This window comes from Benincasa hispida, chromosome 11 (genome assembly GCF_009727055.1).
Source record: "Benincasa hispida cultivar B227 chromosome 11, ASM972705v1, whole genome shotgun sequence".
In the NCBI taxonomy this organism is placed as follows: Eukaryota; Viridiplantae; Streptophyta; class Magnoliopsida; order Cucurbitales; family Cucurbitaceae; genus Benincasa; species Benincasa hispida.
The window spans coordinates 21,741,065-21,757,848 of NC_052359.1; the positions used below are offsets into that span (position 1 = coordinate 21,741,065).

Genomic DNA, 16,784 nt, shown 5'->3' on the forward strand with positions numbered 1-16,784 from the left:
TGAAATGAGTTTTTTCATTTTTTTTTTCTTTTTCTTTTAAATACAATAATTGAGGTATGAAAATTTAAACCTCCGACCTCAAGAGATGAGACAAGTCACTACTAGTCTTTAGATTATGATCACTTTGGTAAGTTAAACGAGTTAGAACTATATTGAAGGGCAACTAAGACATAAGTAAAGTTATCTAATTTGATTCGATGAGTTTATCAATGATACACATGTGTTTATGTCAACACGTGTTTTATTCGAGAGTTGATTAAAAAAATACAGATAAACCTTTTTTTAGTTTAATAACATGTGACAATTAAAATTTAAATATCTGATCTTTTAGTTGAAAATATAATATTTTAACCAGTTGAGCTATACTTAAATTAACGTTTTTTCAAATATTTTACTTGCATATACTTATGTTATACATGCATTTAAATTTATATATAATAACCGCATGAACTAGTAAAATCTACCTGTTTTTTAGTAATGTCAATGTTTGCCAGCTCATAGACAACTTTTCATCTCAATAAATAAAGGTAGACAACTTTTCATCTCAATAAATAAAGGCTTTGTAAATTTCTTTTATAAAGTCCAATGCAACCCTCCATTGATTTGTACCATACTAATTGATGTGTCTTATCAACATCAATAATAATAAATAAATAAATAAAGTTAAAAAAAAAAAAAAAAATCTTGGTGCAATAGTTACTTATTTTATTTGGCCATTAATTCTACCTACCAAATATCTTCCAATAAATAGATGATAGGTGAAAAGGTTTGCATGTAACTACATGTTTATCGACTTTTCAACCATTTTACTATTTTAAATAGCAATAATTAGATGCACTCTTGACTCCACGCATCTTCATGTTTTTCATTTCATCATGAAGAGGGAAAAAAAAATAAAGAATATTTTATCTTAAAAAAGAAAAATTCACTTTATAACAACTTGTGATTGGACAATAAAGTAGTCGACATAAAAATAGTTACATTTTAAATATTTTGATTTGGTATTAAAATAACTTGACTTGCTTTATCGTTGCTATAAAATTATTCACAATCCAATTATTCTTAGATATTTTAAATAAATTAAACACTCTTAAGAGAACCGCACACCATAAATATATCCCGATAATAAATGTAACTAGTCTTACAATTTGTTACAACGATTAAATAATCAAGGATGACTATATTTTTAGTATTTGGATTTTTAGAAGTAGGTGCATTTGATTTTAGGTTTAAAGTAATTTACCATTTTCATACCTAAATTAAGTTTAAAAGGTCCCATTAAATCCAATATTGATATGACATTTTTAAATTTAAAAAATTAGGGGAAAAAAACTTCTCTTCTCTCTCTTCCCATCATGTCTCCTCCCACCACTCCCTCCTTTGATCCATCTTTTTCTGCTTCAACTCTCCACTTGTCTCTTCACTTTATAATAGGGAGGATGATGATGATGATGATGATGATGATGATGATGATGATGATGTCGTCTCCAAGAGAAGGGACCAAGGGATAAAAATCAAAATGAAGGCTTCAAGAAGAGGAAAATGAGAAATGAAGACTCAAGGAGAGAGAGAAGATTGAGAAAATCCTTTTTTGATTTTATCTTTATTTTTTTAAAAAAAAATGTCATATCAATATTAAATATAATTAAAAAGATTAATTACAGTGATAAGGACCGTTTAAATCCTATTGAGTAAAATTCAGAGATTAAAATGGTTAATTTAAAATCTTATAGACCAAATGCACCTATTTTTAAAAACGTACTAAGGGATTAAAAAAGTATTTATCTTGATAATTTAATATCCGACTTTATTTTAGTTGTTTGTTTGTCTTAAGCTTGTATTATTTAAAGAGAGGCTTTTCCTCAATGTAAAATATACAAGAAATTCTTCTTTCCCTCTAAAATTTTGTTATTGATATTATAATTGGATCAAATTGCTTGTAACAATTACAAAATGAATCACATCCATAAAGTTACTAGAATAAGTTACATAACCTTATCCATATACTATAAACTATTTAGATTATCACTTATACATGATCCACATATATATCAACCATACTCTGTTCAAGTTACATGAAATAATCTTAGATCTTAATTTATTGGATTGAATTACACAAGTCTAAATGTCAAATAAAATAACTCTTTATTTTATTAAATAAATAATTTTTTTATACATTACAAACCACAAGATTCCCAAACACTATGTTCTTCCTGACTTTCCTATCATGGACAAAGAAACAAGCAACTGTTTTTTTTCATGTAAAAGAAACTAAGCTAAACAATTACCTTTAAACTTTAAAGCTGAAGTTATGATTCATATATACTTATTACAAGAAAACAGAAAACTGTTACTATTTGTTGAAACAATAAATAATCTGAAAAAGTTGTTTTTTAGCTTACATATTTTGTAACCTTCTTATAAACATATCTGTGTAGTGCGTATATAAAACATATTTAGAAGAAAAAATAAAGATGACATAAGAAATCTGAAAAAATCTAAAACACCTTAAAAAAAAATCTCTTGAATAAAAGAAGGAACTCATACCTTTGATAGAGGATGTAGGTCTATTAGACCGAACCACTATAATCCTTGTGCATATCTTCTTCTTCTCTCTTCATCTCATAAATTGCATGCTCATTTTCTTCAAAAAAATTTCTTCTTCGATCTACATGAAATGACCAAAAACAAGAGGGAGAAGTTAGAGAGCTTTAGAACCCTAAGCCAGAGAATGAAATTGACAGAATGAGAAGATAAAGACCGATTATACCTAAAATTTTTACTCAATTTGTTTTTCTCTACTAGACTGAAGGTGAATCACATAAGGAAATTTCTTGTCTTTGTTTCTAAGCAAGTGGTATTTTGTTTTATTGGGCTTCTGTGAAGAAAGGAAATCCTATTAAAAAAAGGTCGGTTTGTTTTAACCTAATTTCAACTAACAAAGAATCCTTCTCCAACCATTGATGTGCAACTAGGATATTTTTTAACCTAGCCGCTACTCAGCGAAAGCAATAATTATGGTTGGATGGAGTCGAGCGATGATGATGGTGCGATCGGTGAAGAACAAAGTTGTTTTTGTCAATGAAACGATAAAGAAACTGGAAGCCCAAAAGGAAGTATGCGAACAACTTGGGGATGTAATGATGACATTATTTGATTCATGGACTTTCAATTCATTATTCAAAGCAACTGTCACTAACATTGTTTACAATAGGTCGGTGAAGAAAGCTTGGGAAGATTTACACAACAGTTTTACACAAAGCAATGGTTTGAAGATCTATCATCTGATGATAGAATTTGTATAGCATTTATTGGAAAAAAAAAATACAAGGTTCTCGTTGGGCTCGTACTTTGATTATGAACTTCTATATGTGAGGGTTCATGTTTTGATTTGCATGAGTGAGAATGACTCTAGAAATCGATTCAATAAGAGAGAGTTGAGACGTAATTTTACAAGATGAAATTTCTTCAATCCATATATGGAAAGATTAGTGGTACTTAAGGTACAAGAGACAATTACATGGATAAAATTGATATCTGATTCAACTGTAATTTCGAACAACTTATGAACTATCAAATTGCTTATAATGATTATATCCATTAACTTGTCCTACAGTGCACAAGAATGTAATTTTAAGTCTATAATGGAGTAACATATAGTTAATGAATGAGAATTGTATACACAAGAATGTAACTCTAGGTCTATAATGGAGTAACATATAGTTAATGAACGAGAATTGATTACTTAACGAGTTAATTAATGAATTTTAGATCATTAAAGCTTATAAATTGTAGATTTATTAGGTCTCATTACTTGCATATTAGGAACAATTAGGGATCAATTTTATTTGGGTGAAAATTTGAACTGTTTAAATTGATTTTAATATACATTTGATATATTAATAAGTGAAATGTATTTAATATATTTGATTATTAAATATCAAATTGAGATATTAAAATAAATACTATTTAAATATGATTCAAATATGTTACACGATTTGAGGTATTTAAATAAGACTAGTTAAAGACACATGTGGTGCACGTAGTTTAAAATGTTTATAATGTTTATGACATAAAATATTTATAATGATTTTTTACATAATTTTTATGATAAAATTTAAATTTTGATTGAGAATCTATTTGAAAAATTCTTATAAATAGAAAAATTCAAAAAATATTTACACTTTATAGCAAAAAGTTCTAAAAGTGCAACACTTTTGGAACTTTTTACTATAAAGTATAAATATTTTTAAATATATTTTTATATTTAAAAATGCCCTAATTTATTTTTCTTGGAGTTCAATAAGTAAATAATTATAATCAAATGAAGTAAAAAAAAAAAAAGTACCTAAGACTATATATTTATTGTTTATTGTACAATATATTTATTAAAAATAATATCATGTAATTCTAGATTTCTTAAGAATTTTATTTTTACTTAGGAATGAAATAATTTTGAATATTTGATTTAATAAAATTGAAAGGTAAAAACAACCAAAACAATCTAACTTTTATAATCACCGTAATTTGATCATGATTCTATATTTTAAAATAAAGATTAAAATTGTGAAAATTAAATATATCTATTTCTACTTCATTCAAATCAAAATATAAATAACAAAACCGTGGTAGAAAATTTCAAGACATAATTTTTAATGTAGAAATAAGGTTTTGGAATGAATACATTTGTAATTGAGTTTAAATTTTAAATATTTGACATGAATAAAAGTAAAGAAAGATATAAAAAAAAAATTATAAAGTAGATGCTATGAATAAAATTAAAATACACCTGAAGTAATTGAAATGAAATTCGTAAAATAAAATTGAACAGAAAAATAGACAAAATAAGATAAGTTATTATCTGATCTTATTTGTTTGCATTAATTGTTTTCTATATTTCATTTTACATTTTATATATTTTAAAAATGTGACTTATAAATAGATATATAAACCGAATGGTGGGTGAAACATGTCATCACATGTAGAAGAAAATTAGGATTAGTAATCAAGTACAACCTCATGTGTATTTCAATTTCTCATCAAAGCCACGTAAATGCAATATTAAATTTTGCAAAACTTCTTTACCAAAGAGTTTTTTTTTATAACTTTTATCATCACATAGTATACTCAACGTCGCATCATAAAATATCGTACACATCTCGAAATAGAGTGATTTCTAAAATCAGAAATTAAAGAAAAAAAAACATATTTTATAAAATTGTTTAAAATGTGAATGAGTTAACAATTAAATTTATTAATTTTGAAGGAAAAAAAAATATAGAAGTTTACTATGTTTATCGGAAAGGTTTAAAATTGAAAAAAATAAATAAAGAAAAAGAAAGAAACAAGCATAATAAATAATAATACGAAAAGGTATGCACTCTTCTACAAAAACAGTACACATGTAGTTGCTTTTTAATTATATGTGGGTATGATTGTATATTAATTATAAGGGGAAAAAGGTAAAATAACACAATTATAAGAACAAACGGTACAAACAATTAAAATTGATGATATAATATATATTTATTTTAAAATGAATAACAAAGTAGGAAGATAAAGATTCACCTCGATTTCTTGTAAACCCTTTTATATTAGTATATAATTATATCATAATAATAATACAAAAAAAAAATGTAGAGATTTATTTTAACCCCCAACCCAATATATCTTCTCCATGGTATTAAAGTTTCTTTTCTACTTTATGTTGTGGTTAACTATGTACTATTTAATTTCTTTTGTTTGGTTGTTAATCATTGTCCAGTGTCATCTTGATACGTATATCGTCCCTTCTATTTGTTAGATTTTTGTATTTATGCTTCTTTATATTAGTCATCTTCAATTTTGATGGAATAATATACCTAAAATATATCTTCAAATCTTTCTATCTTTTCAATCTTTTTTACTTAACATCCTCCATTTTCTTTCTTAAAAAGAATAATTAGAGAGAAAAAATTCACTAGTTTCCATTTGGAAGATCCCTAGAGAATTTTCGTCAAAATTTCATTTGGGTGGCTGTGGCAACAAAAATGTACTAGAAAAACCCAATAAAACGAAGATATAGAGGATGATTGCGACCATCTTGAAAACAATGATGAAAACTTCAATACTATCATTCTAAAATTCTTTCTATCATAGGACATTTTGAAAATGAAAATAGGGCCAAAAAATAACAAAAAAAGTTTGTATTTATACATGAAAAATTGGTAGTTATGACATGAACGAATATGTCTATGAAATTTGTGGTTATAATGTGAAGGAATATGCTTATATGAAATTTAATTAATATGTAAAGAGATGCATCAAGCTTGTGATATCCTTTTGGAGATGTGTTCGTTTACTGAATTATTACAAACATTATGAAGATTTGTGAAGGCAAAAAAGAAATTTTCAAAAGTTTTAGGGCCAAAAAAGAAGAGAAAGATTCTCTCCTTATTGTTCTTTTTTAATATAATAAAAATTTTAATAAATAATAATAATTGAACTATGTTCATTTGACAATAGGATTAATTCTTTATTTAGCAACCATTCTTACCCCATATAAATTAAAGTCACATACAATCCATTCAATTTGTCCACATATGATACATGAAAAGCATAAAATCTAGAATCATTTATTTGTTTATGAAGAAAAAATGTAAAAGAAACAAAAGAGACGTTTCAAAAAGAAAGTCGAATAAATTAGAATAAAATCTAAAGTAATAAAATAATACAATTGTAATTTATCCCAATGGAATCAAACAATTGTAATTTATGCTGATCCACTTCATCCAAAGTCGTGATTTGTGATCAAGAACTGACAAATTGTTCCATCATGTTTTTTAATTTTATTATTTATAATCATTTGTTTATTATTATTGATCACGTGGCACGGAGCCCCAAGTCTTTTGGCATAATTTTGACAATTTTGACTTGTTTATTTGTTTTTCTTTTTTATTTTCAAAGAAAAAACCAAGTTTGTTTTTTTTGTTTTTATCTTAATCAATGATAAATATAAATAAACAAAATACGTGGGGCGGTTTCCCATCCGATCGGCAAAGTCTTCTAACCATTGCTGGCGGTTCTAGCTTAATAATAATAATAATGGATAATAATAATAATAATAATAATTATTATTATTATTAATTATTATTATTATTATTACTGCTATTATTAAGTTAAATTATATATTTATTGTATCTAAAATTTCAAGAAATTGTATTAATTTATCTTGCATTATTTTGGATTTTAGGGTTTTGAAATTTGTTTATTTTGGCCAATAAATCAATTCAAATTAACCGTGATGAGAGATATGGATTTAATTCAATTATTGAAGATCGAATTTAAATTTTGGTTTAATTGGATTGATGGTTGAGATTTTATTCTCTTTGGAATTTTATTGGAATTCTGGAGAAAGTGTAGATTATTATATATATTTATTTAGAGTTTTCTTTTAGGAAAAATAACCTCTTTGAGGAAATGAGTCTAGGTTTTTGGTTTTATATATATATAGTGAAACCTTGGGAAGCATGCACTAAAAGAAAAAAAAACCTTCATTCTTCTCTTTCTTCATCGTGCAGCCAGACCCCACTCCCCAATCTCTTCCTCTTCTAGCTACGTGAAGCCACCCACAGTCAGCCCAGTCGTCGTCACCGTTTAGCCCAGCCACCGACGCCCAGGTTCACGACAACAATCATCGCCATTCAGCCCAGCCACCGATGCTCGAGTTCGTGCCAGTCACTACACGTCTTCGTTTGACGTCCAGTCGTACGCCTTCGCTTCCTCCATTCATCGTCGACGCCCCCTTCATTTCGCTACGTCCTCGATCTAGCCTAAGTGCCTATTCACCAAGCTGATGCAGACAACCCTGTCTATCATCGAATCGTGATCAGTTTGTCGGTTTTTGTCGTTTCGGATAGACTTTGGACGTTTTGGGTCTATTCTTGTTTGATGCCTTAGTACCTAGTTAATTGCTAGTCTGATTTGAGTTATACCCATAATGTTTTGAAGCTCGAACAAAGTTTCGAGGAATTTTTCAACGTTATCCAGCAGCTTTAACAATGAGCTTTGGGCTTTTTCGGCATACTTTGTGGATAAGGTGTTGTATATTTAGATATGGGTTCTTTTGGTCTTGAATACCCACTAAGTTTTAACTTTGGTTTTGGTTGCATAATGATTTAGGAGGTTGATCTTGGCGATTCTTGATACTTCCAGTTTGGTCATCTTAACTGAAGGTTGGAATTGGGTTTGGAATAAACCCCGCATTGGGTAAGTATTGTGATCTTGAAAGTCTTCTGAATGGTTGTAAATTTTGAGTTTTGATCTTAGTTGGGAATTCGTTTCGGTTATGGTTTTGATAGGGATTTAATTCAAAATCTAAGCTAGCCTAAGGGGAAGATTGAAGGAAATCAGACACGAGGATTTCCATGAGCAGCGGAAGGATCTTTCCAAATTTCAATCGTATATGAACATTACAATTACAATCACAAATGGAAACATACAGTTATGCATAAAACAGAAATTACAGCATGCTACACGATCAAGAGATAGGAATAACAAACCTTTGAAGACTCATCTTCAAGTTCCTTGATCACGAACGCTTAATCACAATGACACGGCAACATATGAACATTTATCCAACATGACCGTTACACTGCACGATCACAGCGAATCGAACAAGGCAATCACCAAGGTCACGAACATTGAAAACACTGCAAACGGCCTCCACAGAATCTTGGTTGTGTCGAGTTGAGTAAGACACCACCAATAAGGTTACCTTGGTATTCTCGATGTGAGCATCTAGAGGTGTGTGGACTTGGTTAGAGGCAGAAACCAGAGGAAGAACAATCGTGTAAACGATTGAGCAAGTGGGAGAAGAATCTAGAGCAAGTGGGAGATGATACTGAGGATGCTCTAGTTTATTGTATATTGTACATGTTTTTTCTTGTATTGTACATTAGTCTCCCGAAGCATTAGAACAAGTGGGAGATTGTTGGGATTGATGTCTTAATTCTCCCGGAGTCTCGTTGTTTGTAATTATACACATTGCTTTATGAATAAAATAAGTGTTATTTCATTCTGGCATTTACTCATATCCAATAAACAAAGTTCCATGGTTATCTTATGTAAACTTAAGCATGTATATGGGATATACAAGTGAATCATGCCTTAAGTGATAACCTAAATAGGACATGCGACATTAGTCTCCCGCAGATCCAGATTCTCCAGGTGATCCTCGAACACTTTAGCTGTGAGAGCCTTTGTAAAGGAATTAGCAACGTTGTGCTCCAACGCGATCTTCGTGACTATCACACTGTGATGAACAATCTCCCCGATCAAGTGGTATTTTCGCTCTAGATGCTTGTTCTGACGATGACTCTGAGGTTCCTTCGAATTTTCCACAGCCCCGCTATTATCACAATAAAGAGTGATAGGCAAATCTATATTTGGAACAACTTCCAAATCTGAAAGGAATTTTCTCAACCAAACAGCCTCCTTAGCTGCTTCACAAGCTACTAAGTATTCGGCTTCTATAGTGGAATCTGCGATGCATCCTTGCTTGATACTTCATCACACTATAGCCCCTCCATTCAGAATTAACACTGACCTCGATATCGATTTGAGAGAATATCTATTGGTCTGAAAGTCAGAGCCCGTGTATCTTGTAAGGATCAAATTCTTATCTCCATACACGAGTATATAGTCCCTCGTTCTCCGAAGGTAAAGATAGACCCATGAATGATAAGAGGGATCCGTGACCCAACCATTTGGACATGTTATCGCTTCCGCACCTAGGTTTCATTTGATAGGATCTGATTTAGGAGTCTAACACTTTAAAATTCATGGTTATTTCACTTATTCATTTGTTAATTTGTTTAATCGCTATTCATTCTAAATTTGGGTCAAGGGTATCTCAAACGGTGTTTTCATGATTTTATTATTTGAGCTTTATTTAATGAAATAAAAGTTTTATTTCTTTTATCTAAATATTTTTTCCCTTTTCTCGAGAGATTTATTGTCAAGCCTATGCATGCATATAGTAGCGTCCTAGAAACACAATATAAATTTGGGTCGTTACAGTTGGTATCAGAGCCTACCCAAATCTAGAGGGAAATAGATTTCACCATTGAGTTGGAATCAGGTACTACCCTAATCTCTAAGGCTCCTTATAAAATGGCTCCAGCAGAACTGAAAGAACTTAAGATTCAATTGCAAAGGCTGCTGGACAAGGGTTTCATATGCCCGAGTATGTCACCACAGGGTGCACCAATGTTGTTCATGAAGAAAAAGGATGGATCATTACACTTATGCAAAGACTATAGGGAGTTAAACAAAGTAACCATCAAGATTAAGTATTCGTTCCCTATAATTGATTATCTATTTGATCAGTTATAGGAAGCTACTGTGTTCTCTAAGATTGACATACAGTCAGGTTACCACCAATTGAGGATAAAGGACAGCGATATCCTTAAGATTGCGCTTCGATCTAGATAAGGACATTACGAGTTTGTTGTAATGTCATTTGGCTTGGCCAATGCTTCAGTGGTGTTTATAGACTTGATGAACAGAGTGTTCAAGGATTTCTTTGACACCTTTGTAGTAGTTTTCATTGATGATATCTTGGTCTATTCCAAGACAGAGGTGGAACACGATTAGCATCTTTGGAAAGTCCTAGGAACTCTGAGGGAGAATAAGTTATATGCAAATTTTTCAAAATGCGAATTATGGCTACGTAAGGTGTCCTTTCTTGGGCACGTGGTGTCGAAGGATGGGGTTTTTGTGGACCCAACAAAGATTGTGGTCATTACAAATTAGCCCTGCCCCACAATAGTTTCTTAGGTGCACAGTTTCCTGGGTTGGCTGGTTATTATCATCAGTTTGTAGAGAATTTCTAGCATAGCCACCCCATTGATCCAGTTAACTAGGAAGTGAACTTCGTTTGTTTGGGGCAAAAATTATGAGGACAGATTTTAGAACCTCAAGCATAAGTTGGTTTTAGCACCGATTCTTATAGTACCTGATAGCTCCGGAAGTTTTATGATTTTTAGTGATGCTTCTAAGAAGGGTTTGGGTTGTATGCTTATGCAACGCGGTAAAGTGGTTATCTATGCCTCCCGCCAATTGAAGAACCATAAGCGAAACTATCCTACTCATGACTTGGAACTGGCAGCAGTGGCTTTTGCCCTGAAGATCTAGAGGCACTTTTTGTATGGGGAGAAGATCTAGATTTTCACCGATCATAAGAGTTTGAAATAATTCTTCACTCAAAAAGAGTTAATCATGAAACAGTGCAGGTGGCTCGAGTTAGTGAAGGATTATGATTGTGAGATTCTCTACCACCTAAGCAAGGCAAATGTGGTGGTTGATACTCTCAGTATGAAGGCAACTCATTCAACTACCTTGATCACTAAGCACGTTCAGTTGTGTAATGACCAAACCCCTCTCGGGCCAAGAGAGAGTGTGGCGCCATATTGTTCAAGCCCCATAATCAGCCCTTAAGGGAGCAATTTAATCTACTTACCCCAACATCGGGGAATGAGTGAATTTCATCTTGTGTAGTTGTTTCCCAATTCCCTAGTCAAACGAATCCCCAAAATGGTAGGCTTATTGAGTCAACAATCTGGCCACTCTCATCCATACAAATCAAAGGAACGCCTTCATAGGTAGGAGTTCATAACTCACTCAGGATTCAGGTCATGCCATCTATGGTCATCCTAGTGAAATGTAAGTCTCAATTATGAACGATGTTATATAATGAGACTAGCCATTCCTTGGTCCGATCTTATAAAAAGTCCTTTGTATAGAATACCCCTGCTCACATGTTTCCATATGAATGATCAAGATCAAATTATTTGTAGCACTTTATAACAATTGTAACATCTACAAAGCGGGTCGTATTCATAGTGTCACCAGGATAAGGTATCCAACCTTATCCATCTATTATAAACCATTTAGGTTATCACTTAAACATGATCCACCCATATGTCTCTACATACATGTTAAGCTACAAATGATAACTTTAGATGTTAGTTTATTGGTTTGTGAGTTTAATGCTATTAAATGTCAAATAAAAAATCTCATATTTTATTAAATAAATAAAATGTTTGTACAATACAATTACAAACTACAGGACTGTACGAGATTTAGGGCATCAACCCCAACAAGCTCCCATTTTTCCTAAATCTAGTAAGATGTACAATATACAGGTCATACTAATATATAAGTATACAAAGCAATAAATTAGGGCATAAAACGCACCCAGCACAAAATCCCCCATTTTTCCTAGACTAAATGTGGCTGGTTTCGTAGACCCATACTTTGCAGGTGACCTTCAAACACCTTAGCCATGAGGGCCTTTGTAAACGAATCAGCAACGTTGTGCTCCGAAGCTATCTACGTGACGATCACGTCCCTTCGATGCACAATTTCTCAGGGATGAGATGATGCTTCTACTCTATATGCTTCTCGCACTTGTGACTCCGAGGCTCTCACGAATTAGCCACAACACCACTATTATCACAATAAAGGGTGATGGGGTTTGACATGTCTGGAACGACTTCCAAATTAGTCAAAAATTTCCTGAGCCACACAGCTTCACAAGCCGCTACGTACTCAGCCTCCACGGTGGAGTCACCAATGCACCCCTGCTTCGTGCTCCTCTAGACTACTGCTCCTTCATTAAGAGTGGACACTGATCTTGATATGAATTTCCTAGAATCCTTATCAGTATGAAAATCAAAGTCCATGGATCCTGTAAGGATCAAATCCTTAGAACCATACACAAGCATGTAGTCCCTCGTTCTCTGTAGATACTTGAGGATGTTCTTAACGGCGGTCCAGTGATCAAATCCTGGATTAGACTGATATTTACTAACTATCCCCACCACATAGCAGATGTCAGGTTTAGTACATAACATCGCATACATCAGGCTACCAACAGCCGATGCATAGGAGATCTGTCTCATTTCCTTAACCTCTTGCACTGCTCCTTAGACAATATAATTCCATGCCTAAAAGGGAGTAAACCTCTCTTGGAGTTATGCATTGAAAATTTGGCAAGCATGTTTGTCAATATACGATGCATGAGACATGGCTAGCGTTTTGTCTTTCGATCTCTAAAGATCTGGATGCCCATAACAAACTACGCCTCTCCCAAATCTTTTATTCGGAGTTGGGTTGCTAGGAAATTGTTAATTTCAATCAGTAGACCTACATAATTTCCAACGAGTAGGATATCATCTACATACAATGCTAGAAAGGCTACTGAATTGTTGATGATTCTCTTGTAAACACAAAGCTCATCAACATTTTGATCAAAGCCATAAGATTTGATCGCAGTATCAAATCTTATATTCCAAGATCGAGAAGCTTGCTTCTGTTGGGAATGTTCTAAAACTCGTAGTTTGTAAACATTTAATATATTCTATTTACAATAAAGTTATTTTTGAAATATTCTATCAACAAAGGTATTATTGAATTACAGTCTTTTATAAATCCAATAAACTAACTCTTGGCTATAATATGAATACTTAAACTTTATCTAGAGACATCAAAGAGGATCAAGTTTTAGTATTTAACCAAAAAGGTTTATAAGTATATAGATAAGGTTAGGTACCTTATTCTAAAGATACTATGAATGTGGCACTCTTTGTTATTGATATAAACGATGTGATCCTAAAATCGTTCATGTAGAAACATGAGAGTAGGGGCATCCTATGAAAAAAGACGTTTGCATAAGACCGGGCCATGAAATAGTCATTTATAACAACTATTTACTATTAAAACTCTCTATTTCAAATTCAATGACCTAAGGGGTAAGACTGCATAGGTGAGAATGGTTCAACATCACCTATGCTGTCTATTCGGGATTATCCTTTAATCTGCATAGGTGAGAATGGTTCAATATCACCACACATTAAGCCTCCTATTTTAGAGGTCAGGCCGGATAGATAGCTAGGGACGTAGTCTTGCAAGATGAAATTCACTCCTACCCATCTTAGGCTCAGCAAATAGGTTGTTTCATTAAGTACTGACTCATGGTCTTGAACAATGGGGCCCCGCCCTTTTATGGCAGAAAGGGATTTTGTTTATTGGTTTGACCATAAACCAATTGTTCAATAGAGGTTCAGTGGAGAATTTAGGAGCAAGATGTATTTCAGGGGTAAAACGATAATCTTGATCTAGTTGTAAATACGAACAATCTGTGAAGGATCGACTTTCTTATTATAGTTAAATCAAGTGGATAGAAATATATATACAGTGAGGAGAGTGCAACTATAGAGCTATAGTGATATGTCTTGATAATTAACGAATAGTGATTATTCAGTTTAAAGAGTTTAGTCAATTAATCTCAAATCATTGGAGCTCATGATCTGTAGGTCCATTAGTTCCTTTTACTAGCTCATAAAAGAATTAAACTTTAGAATAGCGTGTTGAGAGAATTTGAAATATTCAAATACAGTTTAGGGTTTGAAGAATTATATTTGATATAATTAATGTTTAATCAACAAATTAAACATTTCGATTTTAAAGTGTTGATAATATTTAAATATAATTTAAATATTTGATGAGATGTTATATTTAATATTTGATATTAAATTAGTTAAATAATTATTAAAATTTTGAATTTATAAAAAAATTATTATGAATTTGGTTAATTGTTTTTTGAATTTATGAATTCAAATTTATAAAATTTATTTAATTTAAAATTGAATTTGAATTTTGAAATTTCAATTTATAAATAAATTTTATATTAATCAATATTCATAATATTAATTAATAATAGAAATTTAATGGAAAGTGGATTTATACCACAAATTTCATTAAATTTCACACCTCATGCCACTTTTATATTGGAATTTGAAGTGGCAACTTCAAATGTGATCTAATTTGCATGGATTGAGACTATATAAGGAGAGTTAAAGATCAGATTAAAGGTTCATGCAACCATAATTATGAGATTTAAAAAACCAGAAAATATGATTTTTCTTCATTCTTCAAACTCTAAAAAATCCTTATCAAACTCATCTCAATTTGAGTTTCATCACTCAATCTAAGGCCTGAAGATAGTAGAGAAGACTTTGGTAGTGGTTACTGTTATGTTTGAAGAAGAAATTGGAGAAGAATCAAGCAATTAAGTGGAATCTACAAAGGTTGTATTGTATAAACCCTATTTCTGTTTTTCCCATGAACATGCATGTTTTCCTTCAAAATTGATGTAGTTAGAGTGCTTAAATCCTTTAGCTTCCATATGTTGATTGTCATCTCCATCAGCTTCAATCCATAGATGGATCGATTAAGCTTGCAAACCTTTTTCTCTTGACCTTAGGTGATGAATCCCTCAGCTTGCTCCATATAAATGGCCTCTTCAAGATTGCCATTCAAAAAAGAAGTCTTGACGTCCATTTGCCAAATCTCATAGTCATAATATGAGACAATGAACAGGAGGATCCTGATAGACTTCAACATGGCAACAGGTGAGAAAGTCTTCTCATAGTTGACTTCCTCAACTTAGATATAACCCTTTGCTACAAGTTTGTCCTTGAAGGTTTGCACCTTTCCATCAGCACCTCGTTTTCTCTTGTAGATCCATTTACAACCTATAGGTTTAACACTATCAGGTTAATCTACAAGATCTCAAATAAAATTGAAGTACATAGACTCCATTTCGAGATCCATAGCTTTGATCCACTCATCTTTGTCAACATCCTCCATTGCTTTCTTGTAAGACAATGGATCCTCAACATCTCTGTCAGCTACCATAGGTAGGATTTTTGTTAAACTCATATAACGGATAGGTGGGTTCGCAACCCTCCACAACGTTGACATTCCCTTAACACTTGAGGTGGACATGGCCTACCAAATGAACCAACTTCAACAACTCTTGTTGAGGTGTTGGGTTATTCAACAACTCATGTTGAAGATTCAGTAGTTTCCTTGAAAAGTTCATTCAACACAATTTTATTCCGAGGCTTATGCTCCTTTATGTGGTCATCTTCTAGAAATATAGCATTTTTCGACACAAACACTTTATTTCCTTTGGATTGTAGAAGTAACCACCTTTTGTCCAACAGGATTTGGTTTCTCCTTTCTGATACACCATTCTGCTAAGGCGTACCAATGCTGAAAGTTGGGATATAATTCTATGTTCTATTAAATAGTTCTGGAATGTAAGATCCAAAAACTCTCCACCTCGATCAGATCGAAATGCTTAATTGTTTTATTTAGTGCATTTTCAACTTCCGCCTTAAACTCTTTGAACTTTTCAAAAGCTTTAGACTTCTGTTACATTAAATAAATATACCCAATATCTTGAATAATCATCAGTAAAAGCGATGAAATATTCAAACCCTCTTCTTTCTCTAACATTCGTCGGACCACAGAGGTCTGAATGTACAAGCTCTAAGGGTTCTTTGGCCTTATGACCTTTTCCAGTAAAATATCTTTTGCTCATTTTGCTTTCAAGGCATGACTCACACACAGGTAAATAATTTTTTCTAACTCGCTTAGAAGTCCATTCTTAACCAATCTCTCAATCCTATTGAGATTGATGTGTCCTAACTTTAGGTGCCAAAGACGAGCATTTTCTTTAGGAGAAATTTTAAGTCTTCTATTTTAAGTTATCGCAATTTTAAACATTTCAGTGTTTAGGAGGGCTTTAGTTGCTAACGGTCTTAGCACGTATAAATTATCTTCCAGCTTAGTAGAACAAATATTGATACCATTTTTGCAAATAAATTCTTCATTTACATTAAAGGAAATAGTATAATTATGTTCCAATAAACACTTTACAGAAATTAAGTTCC

The 16,784-nt window shown here is 31.9% G+C and overlaps 1 long non-coding RNA gene across 1 annotated transcript; it reads left to right on the plus strand.

Annotated features, from left to right (window-relative positions):
• The first annotated feature begins 7,442 nt into the window (after window positions 1-7,442).
• On the plus strand, window positions 7,443-8,754 carry LOC120091710. The gene is made up of 3 exons (XR_005485817.1): window positions 7,443-8,077; window positions 8,161-8,247; window positions 8,340-8,754. It is a non-coding gene; the product is annotated as an uncharacterized LOC120091710 (long non-coding RNA).
• Window positions 8,755-16,784: the final 8,030 nt, after the last annotated feature.